The 16116-nt window shown below is 48.2% G+C and overlaps 5 long non-coding RNA genes across 7 annotated transcripts; all 5 read left to right on the forward strand.

Annotated features, from left to right (window-relative positions):
• Positions 1-3103: 3103 nt before the first annotated feature.
• On the forward strand, positions 3104-4676 carry LOC114004611 (uncharacterized). The gene is made up of 2 exons (XR_003546725.1): positions 3104-4064; positions 4361-4676. It is a non-coding gene; the product is annotated as an uncharacterized LOC114004611 (long non-coding RNA).
• Positions 4677-6168: 1492 nt separating this feature from the next.
• On the forward strand, positions 6169-8191 carry LOC114004612 (uncharacterized). Its single transcript, XR_003546727.1, has 5 exons — positions 6169-7366; positions 7449-7503; positions 7637-7770; positions 7851-7973; positions 8055-8191. It is a non-coding gene; the product is annotated as an uncharacterized LOC114004612 (long non-coding RNA).
• A 1979-nt stretch (positions 8192-10170) lies between these two features.
• On the forward strand, positions 10171-13468 carry LOC114004613 (uncharacterized). 2 transcript variants are annotated; one of them, XR_003546728.1, is made up of 12 exons: positions 10171-10250; positions 10333-10454; positions 10536-10662; positions 10744-10875; positions 10958-11280; positions 11769-11812; positions 12378-12422; positions 12589-12710; positions 12816-12921; positions 13004-13135; positions 13218-13349; positions 13433-13468. It is a non-coding gene; the product is annotated as an uncharacterized LOC114004613 (long non-coding RNA). The 2 variants fall into 2 exon arrangements; XR_003546729.1 differs by having other exon boundaries at positions 12819-12921.
• A 47-nt stretch (positions 13469-13515) lies between these two features.
• Positions 13516-14160, forward strand: LOC114004614 (uncharacterized). Its single transcript, XR_003546730.1, has 3 exons — positions 13516-13553; positions 13638-13759; positions 13843-14160. It is a non-coding gene; the product is annotated as an uncharacterized LOC114004614 (long non-coding RNA).
• A 96-nt stretch (positions 14161-14256) lies between these two features.
• Positions 14257-16111, forward strand: LOC102473082 (uncharacterized). 2 transcript variants are annotated; one of them, XR_003546726.1, is made up of 6 exons: positions 14257-14371; positions 14454-14575; positions 15064-15183; positions 15265-15386; positions 15669-15790; positions 16080-16111. It is a non-coding gene; the product is annotated as an uncharacterized LOC102473082 (long non-coding RNA). The 2 variants fall into 2 exon arrangements; XR_336476.2 differs by having other exon boundaries at positions 14454-14498.
• The last annotated feature ends 5 nt before the right edge of the window (positions 16112-16116 follow it).

Genomic DNA, 16116 nt, shown 5'->3' on the forward strand with positions numbered 1-16116 from the left:
GCAGCCTCCAGTTCCATCTCCAGGCCTCTGACAAAATCAGATGAAACTTTTTCTTTATTCCCCTCTGTACTCTTTTATTTTCTCCTATATTATCTTCTCCTCCTTATCTACCACCTTGCCAGAGGGACTAGGCAGGTCTAGATTCAGAGATCTAAAATTCCCTAGCAATATAAAGTTCTCTGGGATCCTCCAATGTACTGAACCACCTGTGAAAAAGGAGATACTGCTCTTCAGACACCTGAATCCAGTGTCTTTTTTGAGACCACATTAATAAAAGCAATAGAAGAGAGACTTCGGCAAACATCAATTCGCAGCAAAAGGGAAATACACTCCAGTCAAAGAAATATTCTCTTAAGAGGTATGAAGCAACATTTTCTGACTTGACTAAAGTATTGCTGCTTTCCTTCTAAGCTTTGTTGTCCGGTTTTAAGAATTTTGTCCTGTCTTGAACTGTTGATAGATTCATATACTTACTATTTGAACAGAATACTAATCTGATTCTAGGCTTTAAGTTTCAAGGAAATATCCTTACCAGTTCAAAACTGCTTTTGTTGAAACCACCACCTGAACTTGCTATTGAAAGTAGTTAGATTACCTATGATATTGTGTGATCAACAAAATGTTGGGAGAAAAGGAATTGAAGACAACTGTATACAGCAGAAGGACTCCCATACAGATGCCCCAGTCCAGGATCCACCCAGACCCTTAGACAGGTAAAAATTTCCTCCATTTTTTTTTTCTTCTTTACTGCCCCCATTCTTTTGTAAATTTCTGCCCCTTCCTCTCTCTACAGACTGCTCCTTTGGCTGCAGTAGCCAGCAGAAGCCTGGTACATCTAAAGGCATTGGGCAAACAAGTGGGCACAAAGCCCCCATGGACTCTCATCCAGACTCCTCAGTCCAGGATCCACCCAGACCCCTAGGCAGGTAGAAAGTTCCTCCATTTTTTTTTCTCTTCTTCACTGTCACCCATTCTTTTGTAAATTCCTTCCTCTCAGTCTCTCCACAGACTGTGCCTTTGGCTACAGCAGCCTGGTACATCTGAAGGCACCTGATGAGCAAGGGAGGACACTGCCCCCACTGATTCCCATCCAGAACCCCCAGTCCAGCATCCACCCAGATCCCTGGGAAGGTAGAAAGTTCTTCATTTTTTTTTATCTTCTTTACTGTCCCCCATTCTTTTGTAAATTCCTTCCTCTCTGTCTCTCCACAGACTGTGCCTATGGCTGCAGCAGCCTGGTACAACTGAAGGTACTTGGAACAAGGGGGCACACTGTCCCCACTGATTCCCATCCAGATCCCCCATTAGAGGATTCAACCAGAATCCTAGGCAGGTAGAAAGTTCCTCCATTTTTTTCCTCTTCTTTACTGTCCCCATTCCTTTGTAAATTCCTTCCTCTCCATATCTCCACAGACTGCGACTATGGCTGCAGCAGCCTGGTACATCAGAAGGCACCTGGTGAACAAGGGAGCACAATGCCCCAACTGATTCCTATCCAGACTTCTCAGTTCAAGATCCACTCAGACCCCTAGGCAGATAGAAAGTTCCCCCATTTTCTTTCTTCTTCTTCACTGTCCCCCATTCTTTTATAAATTTCTGCCCCTTCCTCTTTCCACAGACTCAGCCTTCCGATGCAGTAGCCAACAGCAGGCTGGTACATCTGAAGGCACAGGGCAAGCAAGGGGGCACACTGCCCCCATGGACTCCCATGCAGATTCCCCAATCCAGGATCCACCAAGATCCCTAGGTAGGTAAAAAATTCCTCCATTTTTATTCTTTTTCTTTACCATCCCCCGTTCTATTGTAAATCTCTGCCCCTTCCTCTCTCCACAGACTGTGCCTTTGGCTGCAGTAGCCAGCAGCAGCCTGGTACATCTGAAGGCACCTGGCAAATAAGGGGGCACACTGTCCCCACTGATTCCCATCCAAACCCCCCAGTCCAGAATCCACCCAGACTCCCAGGCAGGTAGAAATTTCCTCCAATATTTTTCTGCTTCTTTATTGTCCACCATTCTTTTGTAAATTTCTGCCCGTCCTCTCTCCACTGACTGCACCTTGGGCTGCAGTAGCCAGCAGCAGCCTGGTACATCTGAAGACACCTGGCCAGCAAGGGGGAACACTTCCCCCAGTGATTCCCATCCAGATCCCTCAGTCCAGGATCCACCCAGTCCCCTAGGCAGGTATAAAGTTCCTCCATTTTTATTTCTCTTCTTTACTGTACCCCATTCTTTTGTAAATTTCTACCCCTTTCTCTCTCCACAGACTGCGCCTTTGGGTGTAGTAGCCAGCATGGGACATCTACAGACACCAGGGGAACAAGGGGGCACACTGCCCCCACTGACTTCTATCCAGATTCCTCAGTCCAGCATCCACCCAGACTCCTATGCAGGTAGAAAGATCTTCCATTTTTTTCTTCTTCTTTATTTTCTTCTTTTGTAAATTTCTGCCCCTTCCTCTCTCCACAGACTGCGCCTTTGGCTACAGTAGCCAGCAGCACCCTGGTACATCTGAAGGCACCTGACGAGCAAGGGGGCACATTGCCCTCACAGACTCCCATCCAGATCCCCCAGTCCTGGATCTACCCAGAGCCCAAGGCAGGTAGTAATTTCCTCCATTTTTATTTCTTTTTCTTCACTGTCCCCCATCCTTTTGTAAATTTCTGCCCGTCCCTTTCACCACAGACTGCACCTTTGGCTGCAGTAGCCAGCAGCAGCATTGTACATCTGAAGGCACCTGACGAGCAAGTGTACACACTCCCACCTCGAACTCCCACCCAGATCTCACAGTCCACGACCCACCCAGATCCCTTGACATGTAAAAAGTTTCTACATTTTTATTTCTTTTTCTTTACTGTCCCGCATCCTTTTGTAAATTTCTGCCCCTTCCTCTCTCCACACACTGCACCTTTAGCTGCAGTAGCCAGCAGCAGCCTGGTACATCTGAAGTCACCTGGAGAGCAAGGGGGCAGACAGCCCCCACGGACTCCCATCCAGGTACCCCAGTCCAGGATCCACTCAGAGCCCTAGGCAGGTAGAAGTTCCTCCATTTTTTTTCCTTCTTTACTGTCGTCCATTCTTTTGTAAATTTCTGCCCCTTTCTCTCTCTACAGACTGCACCTTTGGCTGCAGTAGCCAGCAGCAGCCTGGTACATCTGAAGGCATCTAGTGAGCAAGGGGGCACAATGCCACCTCGGACTCCCATCGAGATCCCCCAACCCAGGATATACCCAGACCTCTATGCAGGTAGAAAGTTCCTGCATGTTTTTTTCCTTTGCTGTTCCGTATTCTTTTTAAAATTTCTATCCCTTCCTCTCTCCAGTGACTGCACCTATGGCTGCAGTGGCCAGGAGCAGCCTGGTACATCTTTAGGCACCTAGTGAGCAAGTGGGCATACTGCTTCCACTAATTCTCATCCAGACCCCCCAGTCCAAGATCCACCCAGATGCCTAAGCAGGTATAAATTCCTCCATTTTTTTTCACTTCTTTACTGTCCCCCATTCTTTTGTAAATTCTTTCCTCTCCCTCTCTACTCAGAGTGTGCCTTTTCCTGCAGCAGCCTGGTACATCTGAAGGGAATTGGTGAGCAAAGGGGCACACTGCATGCACTTATTCCCAATGAGATCCCTCAGGTCAGGATCCACCCAGACCCCTAGGCAGGTAGAAAGTTCCTCCATTTTTTTTTTCTCTTCTTGACTGTCTGTCATTCTTTTGTAAATTCCTTCCTCTCTGTCTCTCCACAGACTGCACTTTTGTCTGCAGTAGCCTGATACATCTGAAGGCACCTAGTGAGCAAAGGGGGACATAACCCCCACTGAGAACCATCCACACTCCCCAGTGCAGGATCCACCCAGACACCTAGGAGGGTAGAAAGTTCCTCTATTTTTTTCTCTTCTTTACTGTCCCCATTCTTTAGTAAATCCCATCCACTGTGTCTCTCCACAGACTGTCTCTTTGGCTACAGCATCCTGGTACAACTGAAGGCAACTGGCTAGGAAGAGAGCACACCGCCCCCACTGATCTCGATCCAGACCCCCCAGTCCAGGTTCCCTCCAGACCCCACAGTAGGTAGAAATTTCCTCCATTTTTTTTCTCTTCATTACTGTCCCCCATTCTTTTGTAAATTTCTACCCCTCTCCCTCTCCACATACTGTGACATTGGCTGCAGTAGCCAGCAGCAGCCTGATACATCTAAAGGCATCTGGCAAGCAAGGGGGCACACTGCCCCCACCGACTCCCATCCAGATCCCCAGTCCAGAATCCACCCAGAGCCCTAGGCAGGTAGAAAGTTCCTCCATTTTTATTTTTTCTTCTTTAATCTCTCCCATTCGTTTGTAAATTTCTGCCCCTTCCTCTCTCCACAGACTGCACCTTTGGCTACAGTAGCCAGCTGCATCCTAGTACATCATTAGGCAGCTGGCGAGCAAGAGGGCACACTGCTGCCACAGATTCCCATACAGACCCCCCAGTCCAGGATCCACCTGACCCCTAAGCAGGTAGAAAGTTCCTACATTTTTCTTTCTCTTCTTTACTGTCCCCCATTCTTTTGTAAATTCCTTCCTCTCAGTCTGTACACAGACTGCTTCTTTGGCTACAGCAGCCTGGTACATCTGAAGACACCTGGCAAGCAAGGGAACACACTCCCTGCACTCATTCCCATCCAGACCACTCAGTCAGAGATCCACCGAGACCCCTAGGCAGTTAGAAAGTTCCTCCATTTTTATTTCTCTTCTTTACTGTCCCCCATTCTTTTGTAAATCCCATCCTCTATGTCTCTCCACAGACTGTGCCTTTGGCTGCAGCAGCTTGGTACATCTGAAGGAACTTGGCAAGCAATAGGGCAAACTGCCCACACTGATTTCCATCCATACCTCCCAGTCCAAGTTCTAACCAGACCCCAAGGCAGGTAGAAAGTTCCCCCATTTTTTTTCTCTTCTTTACTGTCCCCCATTCTTTTGTAAAATTCTTCCTCTCTGTCTCTCCAAAGACTGTGTCTTTGGCTGCAGCACCCTGGTACAACTTGTGGACAGAAGTCTGGCTACTTTTCCTATTTTTCCAAAATCTTTTCAAAAGGGGACTGGGGAAGTCATGCTCACAAACTTTAACAGACCATTTACTTTCTATTTAACAGGATTCTTCTTACCTCCTGTCCCTGCCACAGTATCTTTGAGATGCATATTCCAACTGATTAGTGTATTCTCTTGCTTATCCCTTCCCAAGACACAGAACTTCCCTTTTTCTTGAGATGTAGATTAAGCCTTTCTTTAACTAAGACAGGGATCTTCCCTTCCAATCTCTGACCTAAGAATTTGTGGAACCCACCTATAACCTACAAGCCCCCCCCCCCTTCTACCTGTCCTGCGCCACACCAATGGGAAATCTTTTAATTAAATGTTGTGTGTCAATCTCAAAAGCAAATAAAAGGAACCTCTGTACATGATCACCGTGAGAAAAGGCATGTATGCCTCTTCTCCGGGCCTAGGTCACTCACAGTTGGCTTGGAAATAAACCGCATTAATTATTAATTATTAATTTTACAGTTGGTTATATTTTTCCGTCGACAAACTGAAGGTAACTTGGGGAGTAAGGGAGCACACTGTCCCTACTGATTCCTATCCAAACCCCACTGTGCAGGATCCACACATATCCCTAAGCAGGTAGAAAGTTCCTCCATTTTATTATCCCTTCTTTACTGTCCCCCATTCTTTTGTAAATTCTTTCCTCTCCATCTCTCCACAGACTATGCCTTTGGATGCAGCAGCTTGGTACATCTGAAGGCACCTGGCGAGCAAGGGGGCACACTGCCCCCACTGAATCTCATCCAGACCACCAGTCCAGGATCCACCCAGACTCCTAGGCAGGTAGAAAGTTCCTCCATTTTTTTTCTCTTCTTTACTATCCCACATTCTTTTGTAAATATTGGCACCTTCTTCTCCACACATACTGCGCCTTTGACTGCAGTAGTCAGAAGCAACCTGGTACATCTGAAGGCACCTGGTGAGCAAGGGGGCACCCTGCCCCCACTGAATCTCATACTGACCCCCCAGTCCAGGATCCACCCAGACCCGTAGGCAGGCAGAAAATTCCTCCATTATTTCTCTCTTCTTTATTGTCCCCCATTTTTTGTAAATTCCTTCCTCTCTGTCTCTCCACAGACTGAGCCTTTGGCTGTAGCAGCCAGGCACATCTGATGGCACCTGGCGAGCAAGGGGGCACACTGCCCCCACTGTCTCACATCCAGATCCCTCAGTCCAGAATCCACCCGAGCACTAGGCATGTAGTAAGTTACGCCATTTTTTTCTTTTTCTTTACTGTCCCCCATTCTTTTGTAAATTTGTGCCCCTTCCTGTTTCCACAGACTGCGCCTTTGGCAGCAATAGCCAGCAGCAGCCTGCTATATCAGAAGGCACCTAACGAGCAAGGGGGTACAGACTCCCTGGTACATCTGAAGGCACCTGGCGAGGAAGGGGGCACACTGCCCCCACGGTCTCCCATCCAGATCCCTCAATCTAGGATCCACCCAGACCCCTTGGCAGGTAGAAAATTCTTCCATAGTTTTTCTTCTTCATTTCTGTCCCCCATTTTTTGTAAATTTCTGCCTCTTCCTCTCCCCACAGACTGCACCTTTGGCTGCAGTAGCCAACAGTGGCCTGGTACATCTGAAGGCACCTCACTAGCCAGGGGGTACACAGGTCCAATAACTCCTATCCAGATTCCCCAGTCCTGGATTCATCCAGAGCCATAGGCGGGTAGAATGTTCCTACATATTTTTTTCTTCTTCTTTACTATCTCCCATTATTTTGTAAATTTCTGCCCCTTCCCCTATCCACAGACTGCACCTTTGGCTGCAGTAGCCAGCAGCAGGCTTGTACATCTGAAAGCACCTGGTGAGCAAGGGGCACACTGCCCCCACAAACTCCCATGCACATCCCCCAGTCCAGGATACACCCAGACACCCAGGTAGAAATTTCATCCATTTTTTTAATCTTCTTTACTGTCCCCTAATTTTTTTTCTAAATTCCTTCTTCTCAGTCTCTCCACAGACTGCACCTTTGGCAGTAGCAGCCTGGTACTTCTGAAGGCACCTCACCAGCAAGGGGGCACACAGCCCCCACTGATTCCCATCCAGATCACCCAGTCCAGGATCCAACCATAACCTTAGGCAGATTGAAAGTTCCTCCATTTTTTGTTCTCTTTTTTACTGATCCCATTCTTTTGTAAATTCCTTCCTCTCCATCTTTCAACAGACTGCACCTTTGTCTGCAGCAGCCTGGAACATCTGAAGGCACCTGGGGAGCAAGGGGGCACACTGCCACCACTAATTCTCATCCAGACTCCCAATTCCAGGATCCACCCAGACCACTAGGCAGGTAGAAAATTCCTTCATTTTTTTTCTTCTTCTTTACTGTTCCCCATTCTTTTGTAAATTGCTTCCCCTTCCTCTCTCCACAGACTGCTCCTTTGGCTACAGTAGACAGCAGCAGCCTGATACATCTGAAGTCACCTGGTGAGCAAGGGGGCACACTGCCCCCATGGACTGCCATACAGAACCCCCAGTCAAGGATCTACCCAGACCCATTTGCAGGTAGAAAGTTCGTCCATTTGTTTTCTCTTCTTTACTGTAAATTCCTTCATCTCAGTCTCTCCACAGACTGCACCTTTGGCTACAGCAGTTTGGTACTTCTGAAGGCACATCACGAGCAAGAGGGCACACCTTCCCCACTGATTCCCATCCAGACCTCCCAGTCCAGGATCCTCCCATAACCTTAGGCAGGTAGAAAGATCTCCATTTTTTTCCCTCTTATTTACTGTCCCCCTTCTTTTGTATATTCCTTCCTCTCCATCTCTCCACAGAGGGCGCCTTTGTCTGCAGCAGCCTGGAACATCTGAAGGCACCTGGGGAGCAAGGGGGCACACTGGCCCCACTGATTCCCATCCAAATCTTTCAGTCCAGGATCCACCCAGACCCCTAGACAGGTAGAAATTTCCTCCATTTTTTTTTCTTCTTCATTACTGTCCCCCAATTTTGTAAATTTCCGCCCCTTCCACTCTCTACAGACTCAGCCTTTGGCTGCAGCAGCTGGCAGCGGCCTGGTACCTCTGAAGGCACCTTACTAGCAAGGGGGTACACTGGCCCAAGGACTCCCATCCAGATTTCCCAGTCCCACATCCACCCAGAGCCCTAGGCAGGTAGAATGTTCCTACTTATTTTTTTCTTCTTCTTTACTGTCCCCATTCTTTTGTAAATTTCTGCCCCTTCCTCTATCCACAGACTGTGCCTTTGGCTTCAGTATCCAGCAGCAGCCTGGTACATCTGAATTCACCTGGTGAGCAAGGGGCAGACAGCCCCCACGGACTCCCATGCAGATCCCCCAGTCCAAGATCCACCCAGACCCCTATGCAGGTAGAAAGTTCATCCATATTTTTTCTCTACTTTCCCCCATTTTTTTTTCTTAATTCCTTCTCAGTCTTTCCACAGACTGCGCCTTTGGCAGTAGCAGCCTGGTACTTCTGAAGGCACCTCACCAGCAAGGGGGCACACAGCCCCCACTGATTCCCATCCAGATCACCCAGTCCAGGATCCAACCATAACCTTAGGCAGATTGAAATTTACTCTATTTTTTTTTCTCTTTTTTTACTCTCCCCATTCTTTTGTAAATTCCTTCCTCTCCATCTCTCCATAGACTGTGCCTTTGTCTGCAGCAGCCTGGAACATCTGAAGACACCTGGGGAGCAAGGGGGCACACTGCTGCCACTGATTCTCATGCAGACTCCCAATTTCAGGATCCACCCAGACTGCTAGGCAGGTAGAAATTTCCTCCATTTTTTTCTTCTTTACTGTCCTCCATTTTTGTGTAAATTTCTGCCCCTTCCTCTCTCCACAGACTGTGCATTTGGCAGAAGCAGCCTGGTACATCTGAAAGCACCTGGCAAGCAAAGGGGCATACTGCCTATACTGACATACATCCATAACCCCCATTCTGGATCCACCCAGACCCTTAGGCAGGTTGAAAACTCCTTCATTTTTTTTTCTCGTCTTTACTCTTCCCCATTCTTCTGTAAATTCCTTCCTTTCCATCACTCCAAAGACTGCCTCTTTGTCTGAAGCAGCCTGGTACATCTGAAGGCACCTGGCGAGCACGGGCACACTGCCCCCACTGATTTCCATCCAGGCACTCAGTCCAGGATCCACATCAGACCCCTAGGCAGGTAGAAAGTTCCTCCATATTTTTTTTATCTTTTTTAATGTCCCACATTTTTTTGTAAATTATTTCCTCTCCATCTCTCCACAGACTGTGCCTTTGTTATCACAGCCTGGAACATCAGAAGGCACCTGTGAAGCAAGGGGGCACCCTGTCCCCACATATTCCCATCCAGACCCCAAATTCCTGGATACACCAGAACCCTAGGAAGGTAGAAAGAACTTCCATTTTATTTACTCTTCTTTACTGTCTCCCATTCTTTTGTAAATTCTTTCCTCTCCATCTCTCCACTGACTGCACCTTTGGCTGCAGCAGCCAGGTACATCTGAAGGCTCCTGGAAAGCAAGGGGGCACACTGCCCCCAACTCATTCCCATCCAGACCCCCTAGTCCAGGATCCACCCAGACCCCTATGCAGGTAGAAAGTTCCTCCATTTATTTTTCTCTTATTTACTGTCCCCCATAGTTTTGTAAATTTCTGCCCCACCTTCTCTCTACAGACTGTGCCTTTGGCTGCAGCAGCCTGGTACATCTGAAGGTACCTGGAGAGCAAGGGGTCACATTGTCCCCACTGATCCCCATACAGAACCCCACTCCTGTATCCACCCAGACCCATAGGCAGGTAGAAAGTTCCTCCATTTTTTTCCTTCTTTTTCTTTACTGTCCCCCATTCTTTTGTAAATTTGTGCCCCTTCCTCACTCCACAGACTGTGACTTTGGCTGCAGTAGCCAGCAGCAGCCTGGTTCATCTGAATGCACCTGGTGAGCAAGGGGGTCATAATGCTCCCTATGATGCCCATCCAGACTCCCAGGCCAGGATACACCCAGACACCTAGGCAGGTAGATAGTTCCTCCATTTTTTTCTTCTTCTTTACTGTCCCCAATTTTTTGTAAATTTCTGTGCCTTCCTCTCTCCACAGACTGCGCCTTTGGGTGCAGTAGCCAGCAGCAGCCTGGTACATCTGAAGGCACCTGACAAGCAAGGGGTCACACTGCCCCCACTGATTCCCATCCAGACCCCCAGTCCAGAATCCACCCAGACCCCAAGGGAGGTAAAAGGTTCCTACATATATTTTTTTCTTCTTTACTGTCCCCCATTCTTTTGTAAATTTCTGCCCCTTCCTCTCTCCACAGCCTGCTCCTCTGGCTGCAGCAGCCTGGTACATCTGAAGGCACCTGGCGAGCAAGGGGTCACAATGCTCCCTATGATACCCATCCAGACTCCCAGGCCAGGATCCACCCAGACCCCTAGGCAGGTAGAAATTCCTCCATTTTTTTTCTTCTTCTTTACTGTCCCCCATTCTTTTCTAAATTTCTGCCCTTTCCTCTCACCACAGACTTTTTCTTCAGTTGCAGTAGCCAGCAGCAGCCTTGTACATCTGAAGGCACCTAGGGAGCAAGTGGTCACACTGCCCCCACTAATTCCCATCCAGACGCCCATGATCCACCGAGACTCCTAGGCAGGTAGAAAGTTCCTCCATTTTTTTCTTCTTCTTTACTGTCCCCCATTCTTTTGTAAATTTCTTCCCCTTCTTCTCTCCACAGACTGAGCCTTTGGCTGCAGTAGCCAGCACCAGCTTGTTACTTCAGAAGGCACCTGGCGAACAAAGGGTCACAGTGTCCCCACTGATTCCCATCTAGAACCCCAGTACAGAATCCACCCAGACCCGAAGGCAGGTAAAAAGTTCCTCCATTTTTTTTTCTGCTCCTTTACTGTCCCCCATTGTTTTGTAAATTTCTGCCCCTTCTCTCTCCACAGACTGAGCCTTTTTCTGTAGCAGCCTGGTACATCCGAAGGCACCTGTATAGCATGGGGTGACACTGCCCCTACTGATTCTCATCTAGACCCCCAGTCCTGGATCCACATCAGACCCCTAGGAAGGTGGAAAGTTCCTCAATTTTTTTCTTCTTTACTCTCCCCCATTCTTTTGTAAATATCTTCCCCTTCCTCTCTCCAGTGACTGTACCTTTGGCTGCACAAGCTTGGTACATCCGAATGCACCTGGCGAGCAAGGGGAAACACTGCCACCACTGATTCCAAAGGAGATCCCCTGTCCATGATCCACCCAGACCTCTAGGCAGGTAGAAAGTTGCATCAGTTTTTTTCTTCTTTCCTGTCCCCTATTCTTTTGTAAATTTCTGCCCCTTCCTCTCTCCACAGACTGTGCCTTTGGCTGCCACAGCCTGGTACATCTGAATGCATGTTTCGAGCAAGGGGGCACACTTTCTCCACTGATTCCAATACAGATCCCCAGTCCAGGATCCCCCCAGACCAATAGGCAGGTAGAAAGTTCCTTTTTTTTTTTCATTAGTGTCCCCCCATTCTTTTGTAAATTCCACCACAGACAGATGTGTCTCTCCACAGACAGTGTCTTTGGCTGCAGCAGCCTGGTACATCTGAAGGCGCCAGGCGAGCAAGTGGACACACTTTTCCCCCTGATATCAATCTAGACCCCCAATTGAGAATCCACCCAGACCCCTAGACAGGTCGAATGTTTCACATTTTTTTTTCTTCTTCTTTACTGTCCCCCATTCTTTTGTAAATTTCTACCCCCTTCCTCTCTTCACAGACTTACCTTTGGCTGCAGCAGCCTCTTACACCTGTAGGCATCAGGTGAGCAAGGGGGCACACTGTCTCCACTGATTCCCGTCCTGACACCCAGTCCAGGATCCAACCTGACCCCTAGGCAGGTAGAAAGTTCCTCCATTTTTTTCTTCTTCATTCCCGTCCCCCACTATTTTTAAATTTCTGCCCCATGCTCTCTCCACACAGTGCGACTTTGGCTGCAGCAGCCTCGTACATCTGTAGGCACCGAGCGAGCAAGGGGGCACACTGCCCCTACAGATTCCCATCCATACCCCCAGTCCAGGATACACACAAAAACCTAGGGAGGTAGAAATTTCCTTCATTTTTTTATCTTCTTTTTTACTGTCCTTCATTCTTTTGTAAATTTCTGCCCCTTCCTCTCTCCACAAAGTGCGCCTTTGGCTGCAGCAGCCTGGTACATCTTAAGGCACTTGGTTAGCAAGGGGCACACAGCCCCCACTGATTGCTATCCATACCCCCAGTCCAGGATCCACCCTGACACCTAGTCAGGTTGAAAGATCCTCCATATTTTTTCTTCCTCTTTACTGTGCCCCATTCTTCTGTAAATTTCTGTCCCTTCTTCTCTCCACAGACTACGCCTTTGGATTCAGCAGCCTGGTACATCTGTAGGCACCTGGTAAGCAAGGAGGCACAGTAGCCCCATGGACTGCCCACCAAATCCTCCAGTCCAGGATCCACCCAGACCCCTAGGCATGTAGAAAGTTCCTGCATGTTTTTTTTATTTTCTCTTTTTTACTGTCCCTCATTCTTTTGTAAATTTTTTCCTCTCCATCTCTCCACAGACTGTGCCTTTGGCTATCACAGCCTGGAACATCGGAAGGTACCTGTTAAGCAAGAGGGTACACTGCACCCACTGATTTCCATCCAGAACTCGAGTCGAGAATACACCCTGACTCCTTGGCAGGTTGAAAGATCCTTCATTTTTTATCTCTTCTTTACTGTCCCCCTTTTTTTTTTTTTGTAAATTCTTTCTTTTCTCTCTCTCCACTTACTGTGCCTTTGGTTGCAGCAGCTTGGTATATATCTGAAGGCTCCTGGTGAGACAGGGAGCACACTGCCCCCACTGATTCCCATCCAGAACCCCCAGTCCAGGATCCACCCAGGCCCCTACGCAGGTAGAAAATTCCCCCATTTTTTATCTTCTTCATTACTGTCCCACATTCTTTTGTAAATTTGTGCCCCTTCCTCTCTCCGCAGACTGTGACTTTGGCTGCAGTAGCCAGCAGCAGCCTGGTTCATCTGAAGGCACTTGGCGAGCAAGGGGTCACAATGATCCCTATGATGCCCCTCCAGAATCCCAGGCCAGGATCCACCCAGACCCCTAGGCAGGTAGAAATTCCTTCATTTATTTTTCTTCTTTTTTACTGTCCCCCATTCTTTTGTAAATTTCTGTCCCTTCCTCTCTCCACAGATTGCATCTTTGGCTGCAGTAGCCAGCAGCAGACTAGTACATCTGAAGGCACCTGGCGAGCAAGGGGTCACATAGCACCCACTGATTCCCATCCAGACCCCCAATCCAGGATCAACCCAGACCCCTAGGCAGGTAGAAAGTTCCTCCATTTTTTTTTTCCTCTTCTTTACTGTCCCCATTGTTTTGTAAAATTCTGCCCCTTCCTCTCTCCACAGACTGCTCCTTTGTCTACAGCAGCCTGGTACATCTGAAGGCACTTGGCGAGCAAGGGGGCACACTGCCCCCACTGATTCCCACACAACCCCCAGTCCAGGATCCACCCAGACCAATAGCAAGGTAGAAAGTTCCTCTTATTTTTTTTTTCTTCTTCTTTACTGTCCACCATTCTTTTGTAAATTCTGTCCCTTCCTCTCTCCATAGACAGCGCCTTTGACTGCAGCAGCCTGGTACATCTGAAGAGAACAGGCCAGCAAGTGGACAAACTGCCCCCACTGATATTCATCTAGACCCCCAATTCAGGATCTACCCGGATATCTAGGCAGGTAGAATGTTCCACCATTTTTTTTCCTTCTCCTTCACTGTCCCCCATTCTTTTGTAAATTTCTGCCCTTTCCTCTCTCCATAGAATGCACCTTTGGCAGCAACAGCCTGGTACATTTGAAGGCACCTGATGTTCAAGGGAACACACTGTCCCCACTGATTACCATCAAGACACCCCAGTCCAGGATCCACCCGGACCCCTAGGCAGGTAGAAAGTTCTCATATTTATTTCTCTTCTTTACTGCCCCCTATTCTTTGTAAATTCTTTCCTCTCCATCTCTCCACAGAATGTGCCTTTGGCTGCAGCAGCTTGGTATATCTGAAGGCACCTGGTGAGCATGGGTCACACTACCCCCACTGATTCCCATCCAGACCCGCCAGTCCAGAATCCACCCAGACCCCTAGGCAGGTAGAAAGTTCCTCCATTTTTTTTTCTTCTTCTTTACTGTCCCCCCTTCTTTTGTAAATTTCTGCCCCTTCCTCTCTCCACAGACTGCGCCATTGGCTGCAACAGCCAGGTACATCTGAAGGCACCTGGCAAACAAGTGCGCACACTGCCCCCACTGATATCCATCCAGACCCCCAGTTCAGGATCCACCCAGACCCCTAGACAGGTAGAATGTTATTTCATTTTTATTCTTCTTCTTTACTCTCCCCCTTTCTTTTGTAAATTTCTGCCCCTTCCTCTCTCCACAGACTGCACCTTTGGCTGCAGCAGACTGGTACATCTGAAGGCACCTGGTGAGCAAGGGGTCACACTGCCCTAACAGATTCCCATCGAGACCCCCAGTACAGGATCCACACATAAACCTAGGCAGGTAGAAAGTTCCTTCATTTAATTTACTTTTTTACTGTCCCTCATTCTTTTGTAAATTTCTGCCCCTTCCTCACTCCACAGACTGCACCTTTAGGTGCAGCACCCTGGTACATCTTAAGGCACTTGGCGATCAAGTGGGCACACTTCTCCCGCTGATTCCCATCCTGACCCCTAGTCCAGGATCTACCAGACTCCTAGACATGTAGAAAGTTCCTCTGTTTTATTTCTTCTTTACTGTCCCCCATTCTTATGTAAATTTCTGCCCCTTCCTCTCTCCATAGACTATGCCTTTGGCTGCAGCAGCCTGGCATATCTTAAGCCACTTGGTGAGTAAGGGGTCACACTGCCCTCACTGATTCCTATCCAGACCCCCACTCCATGATCCACCCTGACACCTAGGCAGGTAGAAACATCCTCCAATTTTTTTGTGTGTTCTTCTTTACTGTTCCCCATCCTTTTGTAAATTTCTGCCCCTTATTCTACCCACAGACTGTCTTTGGCAGCAGCAGCCTAGTACATCTCAAGGCACCTGGTGAGCAAGGGCTCACACTACCCCCACTGATTCCCATCCAGAAGCCCTGTCCAAGAGTCACTCAGACCCCTATGCAGGTAGAAAGTACCTCCAGTTTTTTTTTCTTCTTAATTGTCCCTCATTCTTTTGTAAATTCTTTCTATTCCAACTCTCCATAGAATGTGCCTTTGGCTGCAGCAGCCTGGTACATCTGAAGGCACCTTGTGAACAGGAGGGCACAGTGCCCCCACTGATTCTCATCTAGACCTCCAGTCCAGGATCCACACAGACCCCTACGCAGGTAAAAATTTCTCCATTTTTTTGTCCTCCTTCTTTACTGTGCCCCATTATTTTGTAAATTGCTGCCCCTTCTCTCTCCACTGACTGGGCCTTTGACTGCAGTAGCCATCAGCAGCCTGGTACATCTGAAGGCTGCTGGCAAGCAAAGGGGCACACTGCCCCTATGGATTCCCAACTTGATACCCCAGTCCAGGATCCACCCAGACCCCAAGTTCTTCCATTTTTTTTCCTCTTTACTCTCCCCCATTCTTTTGTAAATTTCTGCCCCTTCCTCTCTCCACAGACTGTGCCTTTGGCTGCAGCAGACTGGTACATCTGAAGGCACTTGGCGATCAAGTGGGCACAATTCCCCCACTGATTCCTATCCATACCCCCAGACCAGGATCTACCCAGACTCCTAATCAGGTAGAAAGTTTCTCTGTTTTTTTTTTCTTCTTCTTTACTGTTCCCCATTCTTTTGTAAATTTCTGCCCCTTCCTCTTTCCATAGACTATGCCTTTGGCTGTAGCAGCCTGGCACATATTAAGGCACCTGGTGAGCAAGGGGGCACACTGCCCTCACTGAATCCCTTGCAGACCCCCAGTCTAGGATCCAACCTGACATCTAGGCAGGTAGAAAGATCCTCCAATTTTTTTTCTTCTTAGTTACTGTCCCTCATTCTGTTGTAAATTTCTGCCCCTTCCTCTCTCCACAGACTGCGCCTTTGGCTGCAGCAGCCTGGTACATCTGAA

Source organism: Tupaia chinensis, unplaced genomic scaffold (assembly GCF_000334495.1).
Source record: "Tupaia chinensis unplaced genomic scaffold, TupChi_1.0 Scaffold139155_1, whole genome shotgun sequence".
Lineage (NCBI taxonomy): Eukaryota > Metazoa > Chordata > Mammalia > Scandentia > Tupaiidae > Tupaia > Tupaia belangeri.